This window comes from Castor canadensis, chromosome 16 (genome assembly GCF_047511655.1).
Source record: "Castor canadensis chromosome 16, mCasCan1.hap1v2, whole genome shotgun sequence".
In the NCBI taxonomy this organism is placed as follows: Eukaryota; Metazoa; Chordata; class Mammalia; order Rodentia; family Castoridae; genus Castor; species Castor canadensis.
In genome coordinates, this window is record NC_133401.1 from 14,108,323 (window position 1) to 14,133,090 (window position 24,768).

Below are 24,768 nucleotides of genomic sequence, written 5' to 3' on the forward strand. Positions count from 1 at the left end.
GGGTTGGCCAGATTTAAGTGTAATTAAAAGAAGTAAAGTAAAACAAGTGAAGTAAACAAGTGGCAGTCATGTTCAACCTCTTCACTGCTCAAGTAGGCTGTGCATGGTTATCAGACAAGGAGATGAAAAGAAACCTCACGACGTCCAGTGAACATTTCCTTCTCATTGCCTCTTTTACCTGTGGGCAACACCGGATCCACATGGCTACCCCAGATGTAAGGCTCCACCATCTGGGCATGGGTAGGTGAGCAAACCTCAAACACCATCACTTGTAATTCACAAACACTCCACCCTCTGCAATGAGGACTTCTCATTGCCACCAAACATTTTGCTGCTGCCATCTTCCCTCATAGTCAGGAAAGGGAAATGGATCCTTCATGCCTTCATCTCAGAAGTGAAAATAGACAAAAAAATATTAGGATATTTCAGAAGACAAAAGAGCTCCCTGGTGTAGAGCAAGAGGACTCTGGTTTTGTGTAACGCCAGAGCAGTTCCTTGCTTCTAAGGAGAGGGGGGGTTGTGAGGTGTGACAGGTGTCTCTGATATGAACCTGGTCCTCTGCTAAGGGAGTCCCCAGTGTGGTCTGAGAGGATCCACACCTTCCCTGACCCAGTGAGGTCCAGACGTCCTGAGGATGAGGAAGATGGAGATGCCCCCAGAAGTGAGAGAAAGAGGCTGAGAGCCTCACACCAGCCCTGGTTTCAGGACTCAGATGGCTCTGAGGTCTTTGAAGTGGGAGAGGGGATGGAATATTGTGGCTCATACGAGGACACAGGGACACTGATCCTGTCTTCTCCTCAAACACGCTCTAGCACATCTCAATGGCCGTTAACATGGTGCTGGATCCCCAGTACTGCAGACACAGCTTGGCCTGGCACAGACCACTGACCTTAGTTTGATGACATCCTATTGGCACCTCAGAGAGGAGCTTGGTTGTGAACAGTTAAGAATTCCAGATGGAAGGTGATGCATTATTACAACTACATGGAAATTTTATAAATGCTTAGTAGGAAGTGATACAAAATCCTTACAACTCTACAGTCTACATTTTCCTTACTGTCCACCAGGGGACAAAAGCTCCCCCAGCCTGAAGCCACCCAAAGGGCTACTGAACTCAGTCTAGCAAAGCCTGACCAGCCCCAGTCAGGACTCAACTCACTCCCCCTTGTTCTCCAGCCTCCTCCTTCAGGCTCTGCAAGCTTCATTCTGATGCTGTCACTCTGTAGGCATCAGAGTGCTTCTACCCTTTGTCCCTCACAGGGATGTCTTCAGGTCTCATTCAAAAAGGTCCTTATCTAGGGCAGCTCTCTGTGATCCCCGGGCCCGCACAGGCCCTGGCGCAACCATACTGTCCCTCTTACCCCTCTCTCAGCCATAATTAACTCCCCCCTTCAGCCTTTCTTCACATGGTGAGGTCTGGGGACTGAAACCTAACCCAAAGAAAGGGGAAGAAGGCAGGAGGCAGGATTGAGAGAGGAGGGAACAGACAGGTGTCCTGGACATAGTCTCTACCATGTGACCCTGGGAAGAGCTTTTGCCTTGGGTCAGATCAGAGGCAGGAAGGAGAGCAGAGCTGACCCTGAAGCAGCCCTGCTTGGGAGCGGGTCTAGAGCAGAAACTCTGTTACACAGAGGGAGGACAGAGCCGGAAGCAAAGACCACGGAGACCCTGTCAGCCCCTCCCAGCAGAATGGGTGTCCCCTGGCAGGAGGTCCTGCTCTCAGGTGAGGGGGAGACCTCTCTGGGAGTGTGCAGGAGAAAGGAAGCATAGAGACTGGCTGGGGGTCTCCTGGGGGAAGATAAGATCCTGGGAGGGGACCTATGCCTTCTGTTTGGAGCCTGAGGGGAGAGGACACAAAGAGTGACACAGGCTCAGTCACAAAAACTCTAGTGAACAGAAATTGGAAAAGAGGGGAGGAAAAGCTATTCCAAGTTGATCACCACTGGCCACTGTATTTCAACAATTAATATGATGAACTATGTAAGGTATCTCACCAAACAAAAATCTAACATACATTAAATATGTCCTAGTTAGTACTTCAAATTGTCAGATATTTGTTCATCCATGGCTCTGAGAGCACTGGTTCATTCATCCACAGTTACCTGAGCCAGTTCCAGGCACTGGACTACAACAAAGATCAGACCCATCCCTGTCCCCACAGAGCTCTTGTTCTAGTGGGCAGCAAGACAGAGAAGCAAGGACATCTAGAAGGTGAGGTCAGGGAGTGACAAGAGCCACAGAGAGAAGAGCACAGAGAGAGGTGAGAAAGGGTCTCCAGAGGAGAAGGTCAGGGAAGGAGTTCACCAGGACACCCTGAGTGTGAGCAGGGATGTGAGGGCAGCGCGGAGCAAGCCGTGCAGACACCTGGGAAGGGTGTTCCACACAAAGGAAGTGATGAGTTCAGGGTCAGTGAAGGAATGGCGGTCACGCTGCTGACCTGTACCCTAGGAGACACTCATGCACCACACAAATATCACACACACACACACACACACACACACACACACACCAAGGAATGCGGGTACAGACAACTGATCAGGGCTCAGCGTTCTATCTTTCTATCTATCCTGAAGGTCACAATATTAATGATTTCTCTCTCCTCCCTCCTAGTCTCACTTTTTACCTTCTGGAACCTGTCCACCACTGCCCAACTCACCATTGAATCAGTGCCAGCCAATGCTGCTGAAGGCAGTGACATTTTCCTACGTGTGCGCAACCTGTCAGAACCTTCAAGCATATTACTGGTACAAAAGTGAAGAGGTGATGTGTAACCATCAAATTGCACTTTATGTGATAGCTGCTCAATACACACTAAACCAGAGCATGCATACAGCGGTAGACAGACAATATACCCCAATGGATCCCTGCTGTTCCAGAAAGTCACCCAGTATGACACGGGATTCTACATCCTACAAACTGTAAGTAAGGATTTTAATTATGAAGACGTCTTTGTGGAGCTCCATGTGTTCAGCGAGTGATTCTCTGCTCACTGGGTGTTGGGTGGGGTTATTCCACTTCAGGTGTGCCAGGCCTGCACTGTGACACCTCCCCTTCTGCACTGTGCCCTCACATTAGGTTTGATTAGAACATAGTAATTAGACAAACATCAAAAGATAACCATCATTCTTGTGACTGATAGAGAAACAATAAACTGACGGGGTAATCGGTCCCCAGGGCCACACCCCTGCAAGACATCATAGAACTGAGAGGGGGACCCGAAGGCCTCCCTGGGATTTTCACAGACAAACTCTATCCTGGGAAGTCTCTGTCCTTGGCCCCTGTCTCAGGTTTATGACTCCAGACGACCCGAGAAAACCTTGGCCTCCTATTTGGGCTGATGAGAAATGGTGATTTCCTGCCTGTGTGCTCTCATGGCTCTGGTAACTGGTCACCAGTCAGTGCACTGCCCCGTGAGCCACATCTAGGCAAGGGCATCTGGGCATCTCCCTCTCCTGAGGCTCAGCACCTCAGACTTCTCCTCTGACCCATGTAGGACAAATGTGACCTGCAGAACCTCAGAGCTTAGACTAAGACATTGCCATGCTCTGTACAGAAATAGTCCCTTCAAGAATTGGTCTTAGATCTGGATATTAACACAATTATTACAATTTGCCCAGTGTCACAAATTCCCATCTCAGATCTTTCAGACATGCATGGCCACAAGAGCCTGAAGTGCAGCAAGTTCATTCTCCCTGCCTTCTGCCAGTCTGCTCTTCTGCACTTGAAAACTTCCACAAGCTTTGCCCCTGCTGCCCGGCTTGCCTCTTCCTTACCTTCCCCAACTAATGCTGACCTTCCTGTTCCCTTCCTGCTAAACCCTGGGGCCAGGCCACCCTCCTGGGCACAGGAATCAGTTCAAGTAGCTGTCCCCTGTGCCTATCACAAGACAATGTCCCCCACTCTGCAGTAGCCTCCACTGGGTCCCTGACTAGCACTGCTTTCTTCCATGACGCTGATATGTGAAACAGCCCACAACCAAGACAAGCAACATCCCTGTCCACTCTCTGCACTGACTCAACCAGGGGGTCAGAGAGAGGACAGGACTGCACGCCCTAAAGCCCCAGCCTCCTCCACCCCTCTCACTCTGTCCACCCTGGTTCCACTGTGGCACTCAGGATCCTCCAGTGGTCCTGGGAGCTTCCCCAAGGGGCAGCTGGCCAGACGGTGCCGTCTGATGGGCTCACTGAATATCTCACACCCATCTGTGTCCCCTAGTGACACCATTGTCACAGGTGGGTCCTTTACAAGGTCCAGACGCTCCACCCACTGATCATTTCAATGAGACTCTGCCTCATTTGGAAGAACTTGAAAAAACTGTAGTTGAGATTTGTAGCCAAAAGAAATCGAGAAAACATTTCACACATCTGTGTTGGGTTCCTCCCCCGCCTTACCTGAGACTCCATAGCAGCTGGGGACATAGACGTCTAAATTACTCATGTGATGTATAACACAATGAGTTTGGTATGATTCCTCCTTTATATACTAGTGCATCTCAGACTTCTCCTCTAACCCTTTGTCCCAGGAGACTCACATCACAATGTGACCTGCAGGACTTCAGAGCTCAGACTAAGACATTGTCATGCTCTACAGAAATAGTCCCTTCAAGAATTGGTCTTAGATCTGGATATTAACACAATTAATACAATTTGCCCAGTGTCACAATTCCCATCTCAGATCTTTCAGACACGCATGGCCACAAGAGCCTGAAGTGCAGCAAGTTCATTCTCCCTGCCTTCTGCCAGTCTGCTCTTCTGCACTTGAAAACCTCCACAAGCTTTGCAGGAGAGACACAGGGTCCTTATCTGTCCTCTGCAGAGGGAGTAGGGACACTAAAGCCTAAGGACAAGAAGGTAGTCCTGCTCTAAAGCCTGTCTGTGGCCCTCACTCTTTCCTAGATCATTCTTTGGAATCACTGTATTTTTGGGTCCCTGGCTCATGATGGTGACCATCAAACATCTGAGCAGAATTGTCCAATTTTGCGGTTCCAACCTATCCTTGAAGCCAAATACCAGGCTTGCTCCTGATTTGCTTTTGCATGACGTCTACCAACACACTTGGTCCTCCGGCCAAGCCATGTTGGCTCCTAGAAGTTTAAGCACAATGGATAGTCCATCAGGACCTTTCTCTAGGACAGCCTTGAAAAGCAGAGTCAGAGGTCATACCCAAGGTGAGCAGGGGAAGTCTGTGCAGCTGAAGGGACTGAGAACCCACAGGTCCTGAGGCCAGGGAAGCAGTAGGTCAGTGAGGATGAGGGGAAGCACTGAGGGGCTCTGACTCCAGGTCCTGGGCCTGTCCATGCTCAAAGGCTTAGGCTATGTTCACACATGAGAAAGCCAGCGCTTTTCCACATAAGCTCAGGTGGCCCCACGTATTCTGAGTGCTCAGGTCCTCAGGCATCTGCTGTGAGATGCACTCCTGACTGGCTCCTTAAGGACTCAGGTTTGTTGGGAAGAGTAAGAGAGGGAGACTTGAAGCTAAGAGACTTCTGCAGGGAACACAGGGCTGTCTTCTCTCTGATGACTGCACAGCGAAATTACCCAAACCCTTCATCACAAGCACCAACTACAACCCGGGTGAAGACGAGGACTCTGTAGCATTAACATGTGAGCCTGAGACTCCCGACACAACCTACCTGTGGTGGATAAATGGTCACAGCCTTCCAGACAGGGACAGGGTGGAGCTGTCCAAGTGCAACAGAACACTCACTTTACCCAGAGTCACAAGGAATGACACTGGAAACTATGAGTGTGGAACCTGGAACCCAGTGAGCATCAACCAAAGTGACCCTGTCACCCTGAATGTTCTCTGTGATTAACTCTATTCCCCCATGGCCCTGGCTGTCAGGCCCAATACACAGGGTCAGAGATGAGGCCACTCAGTCCCTCTCAGGTCCCAGTACACAGTCCCTCATCCCTGGGCATCCAGGCAGGCCATGCTAACCTGTCCCAGGTACATCTCGGCAGCCCAGCCTTGAGCAATTGATGGGGGAAGGGGCTGCTCCTGTCTGGAGAGGATGGGGTCACCTCCTGTGGTGGAGAAACAAGACTTGGGTCATACTCAGTCTCAGTGAACAGAGGAGAGTGTAGTTGGGATGTTTTAAAGTGTGTGTTGTCATGATGAGGCGAGAGCACACAAGGGAGGTAGGAGGGTAGGTAAGACACCTAAGAAACTAGTTGGCATTTTTTGCCCTCAACACAGAGAAACTAAAGCAGATACTTTGGGGCAACTGAGGCCAATAGGAGAGGAGGACCAGGAACTAGAGAAAAGGTTAGTTCAAGAAGAATTAACTTAGAAGGTAACACACACGCACAGGAAATTAATGTGAGTCAACTCCCTGTATAGCTATCCTTATCTCAACTAGCAAAAACCCTTGGTCCTTCCTATTATTGCTTATACTCTCTCTTCAACAAAATTAGAGATAAGGGCAAAATAGTTTCTGCCAGGCAGCGAGGGGGTAGAGGGGGAGAGAAAGGGGGTGGGGGGTGTAAGGGAGGTGGAGGAGGGAAGGGGGGAGAAATGACCCAAACATTGTATGCACATATGAATAAAATAAAAATAAAAAAATATAATAAATAATAAAGTGTGTGTTGTGCTGAGGATGGAACCCAGGGCCTTGTGCATGCTAGGCAAGTGCTCTGTCACTGAAGCTACATTACTAGCCCTGGTTGGGACTTTTTAAAAACAAATTTGTTTATCACTCAGGGTCTTCTTCAAGGCAGAATCTTTCCTCTGTTGACATCACAGGTGACTTTATTCTGTTTGTTCTTGATGGCCTGGATACCCCCACCATATCCCCTGCAGTCTCATATTTCCATCCAGGGGCAAACCTCAGCCTTTCCTGCCATGCAGCTTCTAACCCAGCTGCACAGGTTTTTCAATGGGAGGCCCCAGTCATCCACACAAGAGCTCTTTATCCCCAATGTCACTGCAAATAATGGTGGATCCTACACCCACCTTGTCCATAACTCTGTCACTGGCCTCAGTAGGACCACAGTCAATAATATTCCAGTCTTTGAAAAGTGCATCCTGGAAACATGAGCGCCAAGTTCTAGGGTGGTGCCCTGGGTTTTCTGGAAAGAGCAGGAAGAAGTTCACCCCAGCTTGTATCCACAATCACTAGCAAATTCCGGTCCTTTCCTGAGTCTCCAGCTCCATCTCTGAGAGCCTCTCTCCTCTTGATTATCTCATTTCTTATGGCTGACCTAGGGCTTCAGCCTGAAAAGGTGAGGAGCAAGATTTTCCAGGCCCACAGAGCCCCCAGTACCAGGTTTGAAGCCTTCCCAGGAGAAGAGTGGAGGGTCTATAAGGTCAAATACCTTCCTTCTATTATTAACCCATCCCACTCCATCAACTCTGTTTTCTTTTGCCTCCTTCATCATCTACAACTAATACCCAGGGCTTTGAAACATGCTCAGACTGCTTTTCCCCAAATAAGAGGAGGAAACCCCATCAGGTGTGGGGTGAGCTGCTCAGAGCTCTGCTCCTGTCCCACCTTGTGAGGGGCTCTGCTGTGACTCCAAGTGAGGTGGGGGAGTTGGAGTGGAAAGAAACCCTAAGAATCTTTTGTGAGTGTGGTTAACTTTTAAGGCCAATCAATGCTGGACTCCCTCCACCCCAGCTCAGCTGTAGGGAAATGAGGAAACTGAATTTCAGACCCAATGCCTCTGAGCTGTTCCCTGACTCTGAGGTCCCAGCTGATAGCGCTCTGGACACCAGCATGTGTGATACACCACACAGAGGCCTGAGGGACGCTCGCTTGGAGAACAGAGAGCTATACCCTGGGGTCCATGTGTAGGAGGGAAGGGCAGTGCCGAGGTGAATATGTGAGAGAAGGTGAGACGACCAGCCATTGTCAGCACTGTGTCCACCCCTCTCTACAGACTTCATTCATTATGATAGTCTCTTGGTGAGCCAGGAGGTCTATTTCCTTGTTGTTTTGTTTTATTTTTATGATGATACTGGAGTTTGAACTGGGGGGGGGGTTCGAGATAGGGACTCCCAAACTATTTGTCCTGGCTGGCTTCAAACCTCAATCTTCCTGATCTCTGCATCCTGAGTTGCTAGGATCACAGGCATGAGTCACCACTGCCCGGTTCTATTTCCTTGTTAATTAAGAAATTCTTTACGTTTGGCCCTCAATAACTCTTAATGTCATGGTGACTGGGTGGGCCATCTTTGTTCTCTAATAAATTACTTACAAGGAAGCACATGCATTCGTATTTCATGTTATCCTTCCCTTACCTGAGTCGGGGCTGATAATTCCAACTTACACAGGAACATATACTAGAGATGAGAGTCTAATCTTTTACAGAGCAACCCCAAAAACATGTGGTGAAAATAGAATTCCCAACACAACAGGGATCAAAGATGGCACCCAGTGGAAAGTGAATAGGTGCTCAGGGCTCTGCCCTCATGAATGGAGCCCTGCTGCTGACCCAGGAGTGGGCCAGTTAGCGAGCGTGTAGGTTCATCACGAAGGGATGAGGTTCTCCCCTTCCCTCCTCTCTCTCACACACGCTCTCCTCATGGAGAGCTCTCCTCATCCCAATCTGTGATGCAGCAAGAGGCCCTCAGGAGATGTAGCCCTTGGTCTCAGACTTCCCAACCTCCAGAACTGTGAGCAAAAAAAAAAAAAACCTGTTCTTAATAAATTATCCAGTCACATGGTGTTCTGTTATAGCAACACAGAATGAATGCAGACAATCATAAAAGTTCTAGAAAATGAAGACATGTGAACACATGGGGAAAATTCCACCTGATGAGAATGTGGGACCCATAGACTGAAAAGAGATTCCCCATGTGGATCCTACAGAGACATCCAAGGGAGGAGTCCGTAGTCACACTGGGTGATCTAGAGACAGAGGGAGGTACAGTCTGCCTTACAGATCATCACCTACTCAAAGATGCCCAACCTTACAAAAGGTAAATCCATCCACTGCCCCCCTTACACCTCTCTGTGGGCGCCTAGCACTGGAGGACACTTCTGAGAAAGCAGCCAGATCCAGGTCACACTCAAACCCCTGATCCTCAGTTTACTCATCTGTAAAACGATAACACAAGCCTGGATCTTAAAGTTGTCATGAGGACATTTATTAGATCTATGGCATTAAAGTCCTCATCACAGGGCCTGCAGGGTCACGGCTCAGGCAATGCAATCGCTGGTAACACTTCCATGAACTTGGTTGTTAGCTGGTGAGTCAGGCAGACTTGGGTGAGCATGTTGCTGTATCACTGACCTGTTCTGTGACCTTCATGGGTTATTTAAGCACAATGATCCTAAATCTGCAGAATGGAGTGACATCTGCTGCCCCTCACGGGGACAGAAGGATGAGGTGAGATGTAGGAAAAGTGACTTCCTCCACACAGAGGGCCCTGAGAGCAGGCAGTCACCACCATTATCACTAATGAGCCTTTGCTGACTGGTCAGGACCTGCCCTCTAAGACAGTCATTGGAGGGACAAGAGGAAGCAGAGGAAGAGGCACTAACAGGAACATGACAGAGCCTGGCACAGCCTGCAGGTGGGGAAATATGAGAGTTAGAGCAAGTCAGGGTTTCAACAAAGGAAATGAAACAACTGCTGGCAGAGGCAGACTCAGAGGACGTGGAGATGACAACACAACAAACCACTTTCACACCTCCAGTGTCATTGTTTCTGGTCCCCTCCCTGCAAGGCCCCTTGTTATTTCCCTGGAACACAGTTCTTCTCTTTCTCTTCTCCTTTTAGCAGAAGGAAACCACCCAGGCCTCTGTGTGGGGGTCATTGCAGGCATCATGACAAGAGTCCTAGTCAGTGTGGTTCTTGTGGCCACATTGGCCCATTTCCTGCTCCTCAGAAGGACTGGCAGGTACTGAGGCTTCTCTCCACGTGATCCCACCCTAGGCTGACTAGGCAGGAGGGAGACCCCATTCTTGAGTCCCCCAACCTCCCATGGATGCTTGTCCCTGTTCTTCTCGCTCCTCCTTAACCAGCTGCTGACCCTGGGCTGCTTCCTCAACTGCTTCCTCCTCTGTAAATGGCACAACTAGGAACCCAGGTGAGATTTGTCCTAGTCTCTCACACAGCAAGCCTGAAGTGCTACCTGAGGAGTCCATGCTCAATCAGCAAACATCTCTTCCCTTTGTATTCATCCACCTCCCAGGGAGGGGTCACATCTTAGGTCTGAGGGGTGGTCTTGGCTAAGGTCACACAGTTAGAGTGGAAGAACCTGGACAGGCTGGGTGGGGTCAGCACCCCACATTGCTGCTGTGCCACAACCCCTGATAGGTGAGATGGGACTGCCAGGGCCCAGCTAGGACAGTGGGTCCTGAATGTCCTGTCTCCTGCCAAGGCAGATGGAAGAGAAGACAAAGCCACTGACACATTTCAGCAACTCCTGACTTAAGCAGTACAGGGACAATCGCAATGCATGCAGCTCCCCCAGGGTCCTGCCCACACAGCTGGCCCTGCTTTCCCTCCCCGGCCTGGACCCTTCCACTAAGTCAAACCCTCAAGTTGCCTCCTTTCCTGGGCCCTCAGGTCCTTTCCTGGGTCCTGTGTCAGTGTGTCCTGGGTCTGCATCTGCCTGAGGGACCTTCCCCTCTATTCCAAGATGGAAATGGATTCTGAAAGTCTTTGCTCAGTTCCCCTCTACTGGGTCCCCTGCTCTTACCACAGAAGTGATGGAGAGAGGAGGTGTCCACATAATCTTTGAAATGGGGTCCCCTCCTCATCCCATGTCTGCTCCCAAACCTCCAACCTCTCCCTGCTCCCTCATTAACAACCTGAGCTTTTCTAGGGCCAACCATCTACATGACTTCAGAGACCACAAGCTCCCAGCATCCACTCCAGGTGAGTGCCCCTTGACCCCACGTGTGGCTGGAGCCCCCACACTTGTCTATCCTGCCAGTCACCCCTCTGGGATCTGACCCTTTTCCTGGGGCTTCACAGAGCTTCTCAGAAAACACTAGGTGCAGTGGACCCCAAACTCCAGGTCAGCACAGACACATGGGATCTAGTTATGGTCACCTCCTCAACCTCAGTGGTCATTTGGTCTTAAAATCTTGGCGATCGTCTCCCAGAAAATGCTCTGTGAAATCAGAGGACCTCCCGCAGTCCACCTTTAGGAAGGGCCCAGACTTCCTCACACCCTCTTGCTAACTCCTGTCTGTATCCCTAGGTCGAGGACCCTTGGACAGCTCCACTTCTTTGGTAAGCCTTTACCCTCCCCTTTCAGAAACGGGGGGCACCAGCTGTGCAGGCTCAGGCCAGGATGCTGTCACCCCCACTGCAGTACAGGTCCACTTTCCCCCCATATCAGGACAGTGTTATCCCAGTCATGACCAGGAATGAGCGTTTATGCAGGGGCAGGACCACCCTTACCAATCCTGACCCAATCTGTGTCTCTCTGACAATCAGAGTGGACCCCTGGAGTCCTGCAGATGCACAGTGGTTTCTAGGAGGATCAAGCAAGTATACTGGGACATGGAGTGTGCAGAGTGGGTGCAGCCACAACAGGATATGGAGTTTGGTGCATACTCCACCCCAGGAGGTACAGCTGTTCACTCCTGAGGGGAAATGGGGAAGTAGAATCAAGGATGTAAGCTCTGCCTGTCAGAGACCAGAACCTTCTAGGCTTTGCCTGGCATTTGCTCACTGAAACCTAAGCCTGGTTGGCCCTCCTTCCCAGTCCCCTGCCATCTGTTCTCTCTTCTCCCTCTGCCGCAGGCCCCTCTTCCTGGACCAAGGGCAGCTGTTCCCATTTATGAGGTAAGTGTGGGAGACAAGGCTCTGGTGACACTGGCCCGAAAGCATTCAGATCTGCTCCCACCCCACACCTGGCTGAGCTTTGAGATTCAAGAATCAGCAGTAAAAAGGGGATGAGGAGGTGGTGAGCAGAGGATGAGGGACCTTGGGACTGGAGCCCTGAGCTCAGTCCAGCCAGGGCAGAGAGCAGCTTGGGATGGACAAGGCCTGGGAGACTTGGACCCTTCTCTGAGAAGGACACAGGGCTCAGTGACCTCTTCATTCATTTTACAGGAATTACTAAAACATGACATGAATGTTTATGGCCAGACCACAAAGCACACGTGACTTCTTAGTTTCCTCTAGAAACTTCTGCTTATGGGTCAGGGAGAGTCTCTCTAAACCTTCAGATTCTGGCTTGTGGGCCAGAGATGGGCTCTGAGCCCTGACTTGGGGAGGGAGCCCTATCCTGGGTTTCTAGAGATCCAAACAGGCTGACTGGGGCTCTGGACAGGACAGATCAATCTTCCCTGTCTGACATAAACAGGGGAGATTCCAGGGAAAGTGAATGGAGCACACTAGTTGTCACCTGGAAAGCTGATGAAATAGAGTCCCTTTCCTTCACTGGCTCCTTTTGTTCTTATGGGAGCTTCTCTGAGCCGAAATTCACATGAAATTGTGAATCTCTCCTGGGGATTACCCTTAACAAGGGGGAATATTTGCATGTTGTTACCACAAGCTCTGTATTCCTATGATACAGAAGAGGTAGAAGCCAGGGTTAAAGCCGGGGTCCCTGCACAGGGAGGGGTGAGATTCCCAAGAGCCCTGTAACCAGCAGAGTGCTCAGGGGTCCCCACCATCCAAAGACTCAGAGTGGCCTGTCATGGCCACTGTGTGTCTCCTCTGCCCAAAAGGCAAATCTCCAGGACATCTTCATCTGTGTGGGGACACAGAGAGTGGTCGGCAGAGTAACCAGCATGGGACAGACCCAGGCTCAGATCCCCAACAATGTCTTCCAGACACTGCCTGGAATCTTGGCCCTGTACTCCCCATCTTTTTCCACTTTTTGCTTGACTGGGCCTCACTGGGCCCAGTCTCTTCTCCACACTTAAGCACCCAGGGCAGAGCTCACTGGGTGACTTTTCCAGGCTCCATGGTGGTGGTACAATGTGTCTCTTCTTGACCTGGCCACAGGATGTCCACCTGCAGTCTCCTCCACACACCTGGGCCTCTGCTCCAAGTCCTTCTCTGATGGCTTCACATCTCCTCACTTGGATCAAGCACCACATCCCACAGACAGCTCTCCCTGCACTAGAGCTCTGAGGATGTTCTGTTAATGCCTGAGTGTGGTTGTCCTGGGATGAAAAGCAGGAAAACAACCCCAGGGTTTTATGCAGTGATCTGGTCACCGTTACTCCTTATTCTACATGCACAGAGTCTAGCTTAGGCCAGGAGACTCCTCCTTCCTTCTTTGCCTATTGAAGCTGTGATAAATTGCCTCAAGCACGATGGCATTAAAACAACAACAACAACAGAAATTAACATGTCCACTTGGCTATGTTTATCTGGTGGCCAGCAGACAGCCTGTTTCCTCACAGACGAGCAGCTGCCTGGTTTCTGGGGCTGTGAATCCTTCTTTTACTTTGAAGCCAACAGTATGGCGTCTTGGAGCCCCTCTCTGCTCTGAACCCTTCTCACACCTCCTGCTCCTCCTCAACTCTCCTGCCTCCTCTCTCATTGTAAGAAAAGGACCTTGTGATCACTCACATCTCATCAGCTGCATAAATCACAGAACCTGCCAGTTTTGTGATCCTTCTGTAATCTATAGAGTGCCTTTTCCATGTCACATATTCTAAGGCTCTGAGGATGAGGTTGTGGACATCCTTAAAGGAACTTGTTCTGTGTACTGCCCTTCCCAAGGCCATTTTGTCATCTTTTCACTGAGTCGCCCTTCTTGGTATCATCCCTACAGTGACGTCCACTGCACCTTCCAGCTCCTCTGAGGAATGCAGGAGCACATGGCACTCCTTGGCTTCTTGGTGGTGTTCAGCTGTTAGGCACTAAAGAACAGAAAAGTCACTGTTTACCTTCCCTTCCTGATCATCAGCACCATGGACAGTGTCTCGGGACCACTGGTTCCCAGGCTCTGCAGCAAGGAGGAGACAGTGGAAGGCAGTGAGAGAGAGGTGTGGGAAAGAGGGAGTGAGGGCAGTTTTGCAGATTGATTCTCCACTAATTTCTGTTTTATGAGTCCTCTGCAGATTGAGGGACCTTAGGGTCATTGCATGTTTACCACCTCTTGTGCTTGTCACATGACTGCACCCCTGAGTGTGGCACTGGGGAGACTGAGAGCAAGCTCTAACTCACAGTGAGTGTTTCTGTTCCTGAGAGTAAGGGATGGGTGTGTGGCTCAGTGGCAGAGCTTTTGCCTACCATAGGCAACTCCCTGTTTGATTATCAGGAGGACCATATCAGTCAATCAATCAGTCCCTTGAGATTCAGGACAATATTTTCCCCTAAAAATGTAGGAATCTTTTCATGATTAATTTCTTGCCTCAGTGCCTGACCTTTTTTTTTCTTTTTCTTTTTCTTTTTGTGATGGGATTTTTCAAGATAGAGCTCATGAACTATTTGCCCAGCCTGGCTTCAAACCACAGTCCTCCTGATCTCTGCCTCCTGCATAGCTAGTATTACAGGCATGAGCCACGGGCATCTGACTCAGTGCCTGACCTTTTTTTAATGACCACATCACCCAACTTGAAGGCACTCTGAGTCCTCCCCTCCCCAAGCCTCTGATGGAGACAGACACAAACACATCTCTTCTCACCATCCAGCCCTCCAAGGTCAACCCCAGGCCAAGTTCTTCCCCAGCCCCGCTGCAACAGGATGACCTCCTTGATGTTCTTTCTCCAGAAAGGCAGGTTCCAGCCTCTGTTTCAGTAGCCTGTGCTCCCTGCCCAGTAGCTCAAACTTACCCTTCTGCCTGCCTCAAAGTCAAATACTGAAGCCACCCGCTCCCTCAGGTGCTAATGACTCCCCACCCTCTGTACCTTATCCTGTCCTAGTCAGTTGCCAACTGGTCCCAAGATTCCCCTGAGCATCTGCAGGGATGGTGCTCACAGAGGTGATGACTCACGGCCATGGCCAGATTTAAAGGGAATGAAAAGAAACTTGGGGTGGAATAAACAAGCAGCAGATCATGTTCAGCCTCCTTCTTCACTGCTCAAGTGGACTGTGCATGGCTATCAGACAAGGAGATGAAAAGAAACCTCACGATGTCCAGTGAACATTTCCTTCTCATCGCCTCTTTTACCTGTGGGCAACACCGGACCCACACGGCTACCCAGATGTAAGGCTCCACCATCTGGGCATGGGTAGGTGAGCAAACCTCAAACACCATCACTTGTAATTCACAAACACTCCACCCTCTGCAATGACGGTGTCCATTGCCACCAAATGTGGGTGCGCCACTCTCCCTCACAGTCAGGGAAGTGGAAATGCATCCCTCATGCCTTTGTCTCAGAAGGTGAAAATAAACAAAAATAAATGTTACCATAACTCAGAAGGTGGAAGAGCTCCCTGGTGGAAGCCTTCCTTCTCATGGTGTGGTCTGGGAACTGAAACCTAACCCAAAGAAAGGAACAGGGACAGAATCAGGACTGAGAGGGGAGGGGACAGACAAGTATACTGGACACAGACTCCACCCCAGCCCATGTGACACTGGGAAGAGCTCTTGCCCTGGTGGAGGCTCAGCTCAGAGCGAGGAAGGACAACAGAGTGACTCCCAGAGCAGCCCTGCTTAGGAGAGGATCTGGAGCTGAAGCTCTGCTCCACAGAGAGAGGACAGAGCAGGCAGCAGACACCATGGAGACCCCCTCAGCTCCTCCCAGCAGAATGGGCGACACCTGGCAGGGGGTCCTGCTCTCAGGTAAGGGGACGATTCCTTGTGTGTGAGCAGGAGGAGGGGAGCACAGAGACTAGATGGGGTCTCCTGGGAAGATAAGATCCTGAGAGGGAACATAGGGCTCTGTTTGGAGCCTGAGAGGAGAGGACACAAAGAGTGACACAGGCTCAGGCACAGGAAACTCTTAGTGAACAGGAATTAGAAAGGAGGGGAAGAAAAGCCTTTCCAAGTTGACCATCACTGGCCACTGTAATTTTAAAATTAATGTGAACAAGTATGTCAACTGTGTCTCACCAAAAAATATACAATCGATACATTAAATACGTCCTTAGTTACCACTTAGTTACCACCTTCAAAACTGACATACCGCTGTTCCTGAGGCCCTGGGAACGCTAGCTCCTCACCCACAGGAACCTGAGCCTGCTCCAGGCACTGGGTTACAACAAAGATCAGAGCAGGCCCTGTCCTCACACAGCTCTCCTTCTAGTGGCAGGAGCACAGCACAGCAAGGACATCCAGAAGGTGAGGTCAGGGAGAGACAAGAGCCACAGGGACAGAGCAGGGAGAGGTGAGAAAGTGAAGACCCAGGGCCTCCAAAAGAGGGGGTCAAGGAAGGCGTCTCCCCAGGGTGCCCTAAGTGTGAACAAGGATGTGAATGCAGTGAGGGGTGAGCCATGCAGACACTGGGAAAGAGTGCGCCACACAGAGGAAGTGACGAGTTCAGGGGCAGTGAAGGAATGAGGTCAGCAGAGATCATGCTGCTGACCTCAACTCAACAGGAGACACCAACATGCGTGCACACACACATATTCACACACACACACACACACACACACACACACGCCAAGGCTGAGGGTTGCAGACACGTCCTCAGGATCCAGGGTCCAAATTTCCATCCAACACAACATTGAAAAATTCTCTCTCCTCTGGAACCTGCCCAACACTACCCACTCACCATTGAATCGGTGCTAGTCAATGCTGCTGAAGGCAGTGACGTTCTTCTACGTGTGCACAATCTGTCAGAGAACCTTTATGGCTATCGTTGGTTCAAAGGCAAAGAGGCAGTTGAATCTCTTAGAATTGCAGCACTTGTAATAACCATTCAAAAAAGAAAACCAGGCCCTGCATACAGCAGTAAAGAGACAATATGTCCCAATGGATTCCTATGGCTCTAGAATGTCATCCAGAACAACACAGGATTCTAAAGCCTTGCAATCATAACCAGACATCTTCAGGCTAAAGAAGCATCTGTGCAGCTCCTTGTGTATGGCAAGTGATTCTCTGTGACCTCTGAGTGCTGGATGGGGTTAATTCCACTTCACATGCACAAGTCTGCCAGGCCTGGACTGTGCCTATTTCCCCTCCCCATGCATTATGTCCCCTGGTTGGGATTTGAACATTGAGTCCAGTGTTAGAAATGCCGTTCACAAACAGTGATCAAAGTAACACTTGGGAGTCGCTCAGCAAGGCAAAAAGAAAAGTTTTACTTCTGCAGAAGGGTACAGCTACAGACCACAGTCCGATAGAACACACCTGGGTGGGGAGTTCACCCAGATCATATTCCTGAGCACAACTCCTCCCAAGGACTGGTCCACACTTGGGCTCACAACACACTGCGGCTAGCTATTATTTGGGGGTAAGGGAAAGGTTTTCCAACGTACTGACATTTTTATAGGTCAGTGAGAAAGTGATTTCTCGAGGTCCCCTGAAGATAGGGGACAGAGACTGACATTTTACTCATCAAGAAGTTTGAGAGTAGGGCATCTGGCAGTAAACAGCCTTTTGACTGCAAGAACCTTGCTGGGTCAAGCAAGGTTTCACAAAGCACAGGAAAGTTGGCTGGCATCCACACATTAACTCCTTTGACAGAAAAGACCTAACTTTATTTGATTCTCACAATTCCAGCCTTTTATTTACAGTTCTTTTCTTCAAACTTAGCTAGTATCAATTGACTTCTGGTCAAGCCCAACCATCTACTTGCCCCCATCCTTATCAGACTGGACATTCCAAGAGTGCCTCATTAGTCCATTCTGTTCTTGAGTCTTGTCACCTATATTTTATGACTATTGCTCATTATTTTGGTGAGACCCCCCCCTTTTGTTTTTTGGGAAATTTCATTGTGCCTCAGCACCTGTGTGCGAAGCTGGTTTTTTCATGTCTCCCTAAATGTTTTGTTTTTAAGTGTCTTTTGTCTCCTTAATCTATAACAAAGTTACTTTTGTTATTTATCCCTTTACATTTACATCTCTAGAGATATTTTTGTTATTTTTGTTTATATTTGTCCCCTTATATTCCCTCCTCCTCAGAGGTAACCCTGACTTCTATCAGGAAAAGGGATGCTGTCTCAAGGGGTCCTGGAACAGTCAGCCAGGGTCTCTTCCAAGAAGTCGAAGGGGGTCTCTCAAAGTCCATGGTACCAGGAGGAGGTTTCCCTCATGTGTGGCTTTGTCTCCATCACCATCTGGAGCTTGATTGTCTCCAACCTTGAAGAAACAAACTTGATAAGCAGATTAAGAGACCAAGGGGCAAGTAGAGGGAGGAATCAGGTTAGAGACAGTAGTCAAGATTTAATTTTTTTTATACTTGTAGCAGGACATGTTGGCTATAGTACATTTTTTCAATGTCTGGACCTGTGGTTTTTCTTGTACTGAGTAGAATTACCATGGCAACAATACATTATCAGTATATGTCCAAGAAAAACCCATTGTTTAAAAAAAAAGTTTAAAACATCATCTTTAAGTATTAAAGGACATGTCTAGAGCCAGTAAAAATAGTCACTTTGTCTCTATTTAAGTAGAAGACCCTGGCTAAAAACATGAGTTTGTGTCTGGAAGGGCTTTAATGCCAGATAGCCACACATGCATAAAAACCACTTCCTCAATCCTCTCAGCTTTGGTTATTTTTGAAAGGTCTGGCTTCAGAGACTCCATTGGAACTTTGATGGCATTCCCCTCTTGTCTCCAAACTGCTTGCCTCTGAGCAGGCTCCTCTGAAGATCTGTCTCCCCTCCAAGTACTAACCAGGCCCAACCCTGCTTAGCTTCTGAGATAGGGTATATTCAGGGTGCTATGGCCATAGACCTGGATCTTTTTCAATAGGTCATTTTTGTCCCCATTGTGAAGATTTGTTTTTTTCCTGGATCTTTTTGTTTTTGGTCCACATGGAGGGGGAGGGGATAATAACAAGCAGATCAGGTGGGAGTCAGTACCAACTAGACCTTTTTGGCCAAATTTAAACAACAAAGAGGCTTCTAGATAAGGACAATACAAAACAAAATCCAACAAAAGCAGATGTCTAAAAGCTAACCTGGGGCTGGAGATGTGGCTCAGTTAGTAGAGTGCCTGATTTGTAAACACATAAGCCCTGAGTTCAAACCCCAGTCCTACCACAAAAATAAAAAATAAAGCAAAACAAATAGGTATGACTATGTTCTAAAAGCTAACCTGGTTGACACATAAGTACTTATTAGTCATTTTCCATGGACTGGATTGTAAATGCCCCAGGAGGATCAGAACTGTGATGACAAAAATCTTAAAAGAGCCATGGTTAAAATTTTAATGGACAATTTAGCAACCAACAGAGCAGTATATCAGTACCACTAACTTCTTGCTACAGTGTTTATCTAAACTTAGTGTTTTAGAAGGCTTGATATACTTGGAAAACACAAATATATTTATATACAGGAGCCAGCAACAGCATCACAGCTCTATGAGGTTATACATACATTTTAATTTAGTTGTTACTGTTGAAGTAAAACCTTAGATTTGCCCATCACTTCAAGGTGGGGCAGTGTCAGTGAGCCCAAGTAGCCTAGTCACAGACACATATAGGGTACCGACTGCATTAGAATCACCCAAGACAATAGTTATATAACCATAATTATGAAGTTATCTAAAAGATTTTACATAAACCCACTCTTAAATTAATTTTATTTAGTTATGATTCAGTTACCTCAGTAGTCAACACCCTGACAAAAATCGCCAGAGAACACAGGTAAATATTCTTGGAGACTAAGTATGGAGTTAGGAAACCTAGTGGCTGAGAATCATGGCTCAGATGTTGATAAGGGATCACATCCCAGATTGTTGACATTAACAGATGGCTCATGACATACAGCAGGCTCCCACCAACCTGTAGTCAATGGAGTCCCCCTAAAATAACAGGTCCAATCTTATCATACCAGGCCAAAAATTCCCTCTGCCTGCCACGTGGAAGGAGTAGGACTAACATCTCCACTCTGTTGAGTCCAGTAACAAAAACTTGAGGTCTCAAGACTTCCAGTGTAGTGCTCCTTTTTGGCTTTTCCCTTATCCTAACTGGAGCATGGATTTTGACTTTGTTTTTTTTTTTTTTACTTTGATTTGCATAAGTAAATCTGACCCAACCCTCATATCAGTGCAGCAGCACTCCCCGTCCTCAGCTGCCTCTTGCCTCTCTGTATTTTAATAAACTCTTGGTGTCTTGATAAATCTTTGGATTAACCTGTAGCACCAAAAATCCCTAACAGTTATCTTGATAAAACAAAAACTTTTCCTTTAAGACAGTTTTTTTAAATGTTATCAAGAACAGAACAATATTTTTTAAGACAGCCTTGTTTGTTATGAGATTAGAAAATTAAGTTTTAGTTTAACATCAGTGCATAAAATTTTGACCTTACAAAACCTTTAATGTAGCTCTTAGATTTTAGTCAACTTAATCACTTACATAAGCACTTATAGGCTCCATCTTTTTATGACAACTTACTCTGTATCTTATGACACCTTATTCTGTACCTCCTGAGGGAGCTTGTCCGTATCCCTTCTTTTTCCATTTTGAGATAATTTTGAGGACAAACCCTTCTTTACATAATCCTTTTTTTCTATCTAAAAGTATTTTTTCCTTTAACCTTTCATTTTTAAAAACCATATCCTTAATACCTTTTATGTATTGTTTTTGTTACTTGTTGAAAATAACTCATAAAACCTTTTAACTTAGAGTCTTATATTTGCATGAGAAAACCAGAAAGAAAGCAACTTTAAAATTATTTTTATATATAAATACAATTTATAGAAAGCTCATTTGTTAATAGACCCATATATTATAAAAGAGAATTAAATCCCAGATTTTATTTAAGACAGAATTAAGCATGCTAGAAAAAAAATGTCAATTTAAACATGCATAAGATGAGCTGGAATTCCAGGAGAAATAAAATTTTGCCCAATGGTATAAACAAAAATCATACACACACACACACACACACACACACACACACACACAATCAGAAAAACCTTTTAAACCATGTCTAGAGGTCTCTTGATGGAATGGTGGGTGATGCATCTATTCTTTTGTGAGTCTCCCTCTTTGGAACTGAATTTTTGTTACCCATCCCTTAACCTTGGTTGTGTCTATTTCCCTGGGAAAAGCTCAAACCTCACTCCTCCCGCCACAAGTACTGGAGTTTTCTTTCACTTTATCCAAAGTGCTTTCTTTTCCTCCAAAGTCAGAACTTGTCTAAGTCCCAGTCACACCCACCCAGCTTCTGGGATGTCCCAGCCACCAAGGAAATACCCTTACCTTGGTCAGTGCCCAGAGTTGCCCTGGCTGCTGCAGTGCTTGCTATAAGGGACCCTTCCCTGAGTTGGTGAGTGACTCTCAAACTTGGGTTCATTTTTGGCCTTGAGGATGGCAGATCTCCCCACTCTGAGGCTGCAGCAACTAGGCAGCAGGACGATCCTCCTTTAAGAAGGGGGTCCCTGTGATCCCCATGGCAACAAAGTTGGCCCCACATTGTCAGAAATGCCATTGTCAAACGGTGATCAAAGAAACACTTGGAGCTGCTCAGCAAGGCAAAAAGAGACGTTTTACTTCTGCAGAAGGGTGCAGCCACAGACCACGGTCCGACAGAACACACCTGGGTGGGGAGTTCACCCAGATCATATTCCTGATGCATGACTCCTCCCAAGGACTGGTCCACACTTGGGCTCACAACACACTGCGGCTAGCTATTATTTTGGGTAAGGGAAAGGTTTTCCAACACAGCGACATTTTTATAGCTCAGTGAGAAAGTGATTTCTCGAGGTCCCCTGAAGATAGGGGACAGAGGCTGACATTTTACTCATCAAGGAGTTTGAGAGTAGGGCATCTGGCAGTAAACAGCTCTTTGTCTGATTGCAAGAAATTTGCAGGATCAAGCAACGATTTGCAAAGTACGGGGAGGTTAGCTGGCATCTACACATTAACTAACTCCTTTGACAGAAAAGGCCGAACTTTAGTTGATTCTCACAACTCCAGCATTTTCTTTTATTTACATCTTCCTCCCCAGCCCCCCACCCCCATTTCCCTTAAGCAGACAATCCATGCCCTCCCTCACTGGACTTCAAGTCTGACATTTATTTCCTGATATGTTGGTATCACTCCATGATTCAGCCTGCCACTGCACAGAGCCCAGTGTGAAACAAGGTCTCCATGACTCTTTGATGAGGGAGGATGCAGTAAGGAGCGAGTGGATGGAGAGGGAATGATCCAAAATCCCTCAGACCAGGCCGGGATGCACATTCATGGGGACACATTCCATTGTCCCCAGGGACTGAGACCATGCCTGGGACTTTTCACTGCTTTCTAGAAAAATATTCCTTCCAGTTGTTTGTCAGATTTTCAGGCATTAATATTTTTCCATATAAGGACTAAATTTATCTGTTCCTCAAATTTCTGATTTGTCTGTTCTGTTTTGTTTTCATGGCAGTGTTTGGGAGGGGACCCAGGGCCTGGTGGATGCTAGGCAAGTGCTCTGCCACTGAGGTACACACCCAGCCCATTTTCAAATTTCTATCTCATATCTGCCTAACAAATGAGGTCCGGGGACAGGGGCAGAGTTTTAGCATGGTTCCCCACCTTCCACCAGTCAGTTGGGATTTGAATGTGTCTGTGTGTGTTCGGTGAAGAGTCACATGGTCCTCTCATTCCCTCTGCAGTGGAGAAGAGACATTGAAGACCATGCACTGAGAACATGGTTCTACTGGTCCAGGTTCTGCCTGCCTGACCCCCTTCACTCTCTCTAGGTCATTTCTTCATTTATGTGCCACATTTTTGGAGATCACATCACGTCTCCTATTAGTTGCAGTCACCTGGGCAGAAGAGCTTCACCCTATGGCCCTATGTTCTCAGTATACAACTATCCCCTGGCCTTGCTCCTAGTCTTCCCAGTTGTCATTTTTGCTCAAATACCCAGTCCTCATCAGCAGGCAGTGGATCAGTGAGGGCCAAGAAAGGCACCAGGGGTGTGTCCACGACCAATTCAGGCAGCACAGTTCACTCCTGAGATAGTCTGTGCTTGTCCCACACAGTACAGGCAGCGCCATGTTCTCTGAGTGCACAGGTCCTCAGGCATCTACTGTAAGACAGACTCCTGCCTGGTTCTTTAAGGGCTCAACTTGACTGACAGGTGAGAGAGGCCAAATTGTAGAAAGTGACCTTTCCAGGGATCCCAGGTACCATACAGGGCCATCTTCTCTCTGGTGTCTGCCTAGTGGAGTTACCCAGTAGTAGGGTTTGAACTCAGGGCCTACACCTTGAGCCACTCCACCAGCCTTTTTTTGTGATGGGTATTTTCAAGATAGGGTCTGGCAAACTATTTTCCTGGGCTGGCTTTGAACTGCAATCCTCCTGATCTCTGCCTCCTGAGTAGAGGACTCTGTAGAGGGTTACAGACACGAACCACTGGTGCCTGGTGGTTGTGACTTATTTAATCAAGGTTTTGCCACTGTTCAGGGGACACTGTGGTGTTCTGCTAGAGACTTTGTTCACAACTGACCCTCTGATTTACTATGCTCTGACTCTCTCTGAGGTGGGAGGCCTGTCCTGATCAGGACAAATCATGTAATCTAGGCACCAAAGACCCTCCTCAGAGTCAGGTGCAGGGAAATGGAAAAGGTGAGCCTCCGGCTGAGGCTGATAATCCCTCCTTCCCCACCATGCAAGGAAGCATGTACCAGAAAAGGGGACCTAATTGTTTATTGCGTCAGTGCTATAGTGGGTCCTTCTATAAGCAAGTGTTAGGAACTGAATCCCCAACGCAACACTGATCTGAGGTGGGGCCAACGGAAGGTGAGTGGACCCTGAGGGGTCTGCCCTGTGAATGGAGTGTCTCAGTTACCATGATCACAAACCCTCATGTTCTCTTTTATTTTGTGATGCTCCCACCATGTTCTAATGCAATAAGGCAGCCCTGACCAGATGTGGCCCCTTAGTCTTGGATTTCCCAGTCTCTACAACTGTAACGTAATAGTCCCAGGCACCACTCTATTATAGCATCAAAAATGGAGCCTGATTATACCAAAAGTTCTTAGAAAAATAAACGGACGTGAGAGTCCATGGGAAAATAAATCCACCTGAAAAGCCACGTGCCGGTGGCTCAGGCCTGTAAGTCCTAGCTAATCAGGAGGCAGAGATCAGGATTAGGGTTTGAAGCCAACCCAGTAAATGGTTCGCAAGACTTTATCTTGAAAATATTCAACACAAAAAGGGCTGGCAGAGTGACTCAAGTGGTACAGCACCTGCCTAGCAAGCATGAGGCCCTGAATTCAAACTCCAGTACCAACAGCAACAATTAGAAAGTCCACCCCGTGAGAGAGTTTCTGGATTGTGGATTGAGAAGACATTTCTCATGTTGATCCTACAAAGATATCTAAGGGAACAGTCAGGGGTCTTTCGGGGGGACCTGGGGTCAAAGGGAGATACAGTCATCTCCTCCTCAGAGGATCAGGCCCATCCTCTGCCACCTCCCACAGCTCACTGTGCGCCCCGAGAGCTTCCTGAGATGTCAGAGAAAGAAGAGTGGCCCACGCCTCAGGCCACTCTTAGTCTTTCCCCTCCTGTTTGTCCACAGAGCTGGTGACACAGCCTTCCATCCGAGTTACCAACACCACAGTCACAGAGCAGTAATCTGTGGTCCTGACCTGCCTCTCAGATGACAATGGAATCTCCTTTCAGTGGATCTTCAATGACCAGAACTTGGAGCTCACAGAGAAGATGAATCCATCTCAGGACAACAGCAACCTCAGCAGAGACCCCGTCAGGAGGGAGGACTCCGGAGAGTATCAGCGTAAGGTCTCCAACCTGCCAGTTCCAGAAGGAGTGACCCCTCAGGCTGGCCATGAAATATGA

The 24,768-nt window shown here is 48.1% G+C and overlaps 1 pseudogene; it reads left to right on the top strand.

Annotated features, from left to right (window-relative positions):
• The first annotated feature begins 833 nt into the window (after positions 1 to 833).
• Positions 834 to 24,768, top strand: LOC109688523 (cell adhesion molecule CEACAM6-like; annotated as a pseudogene).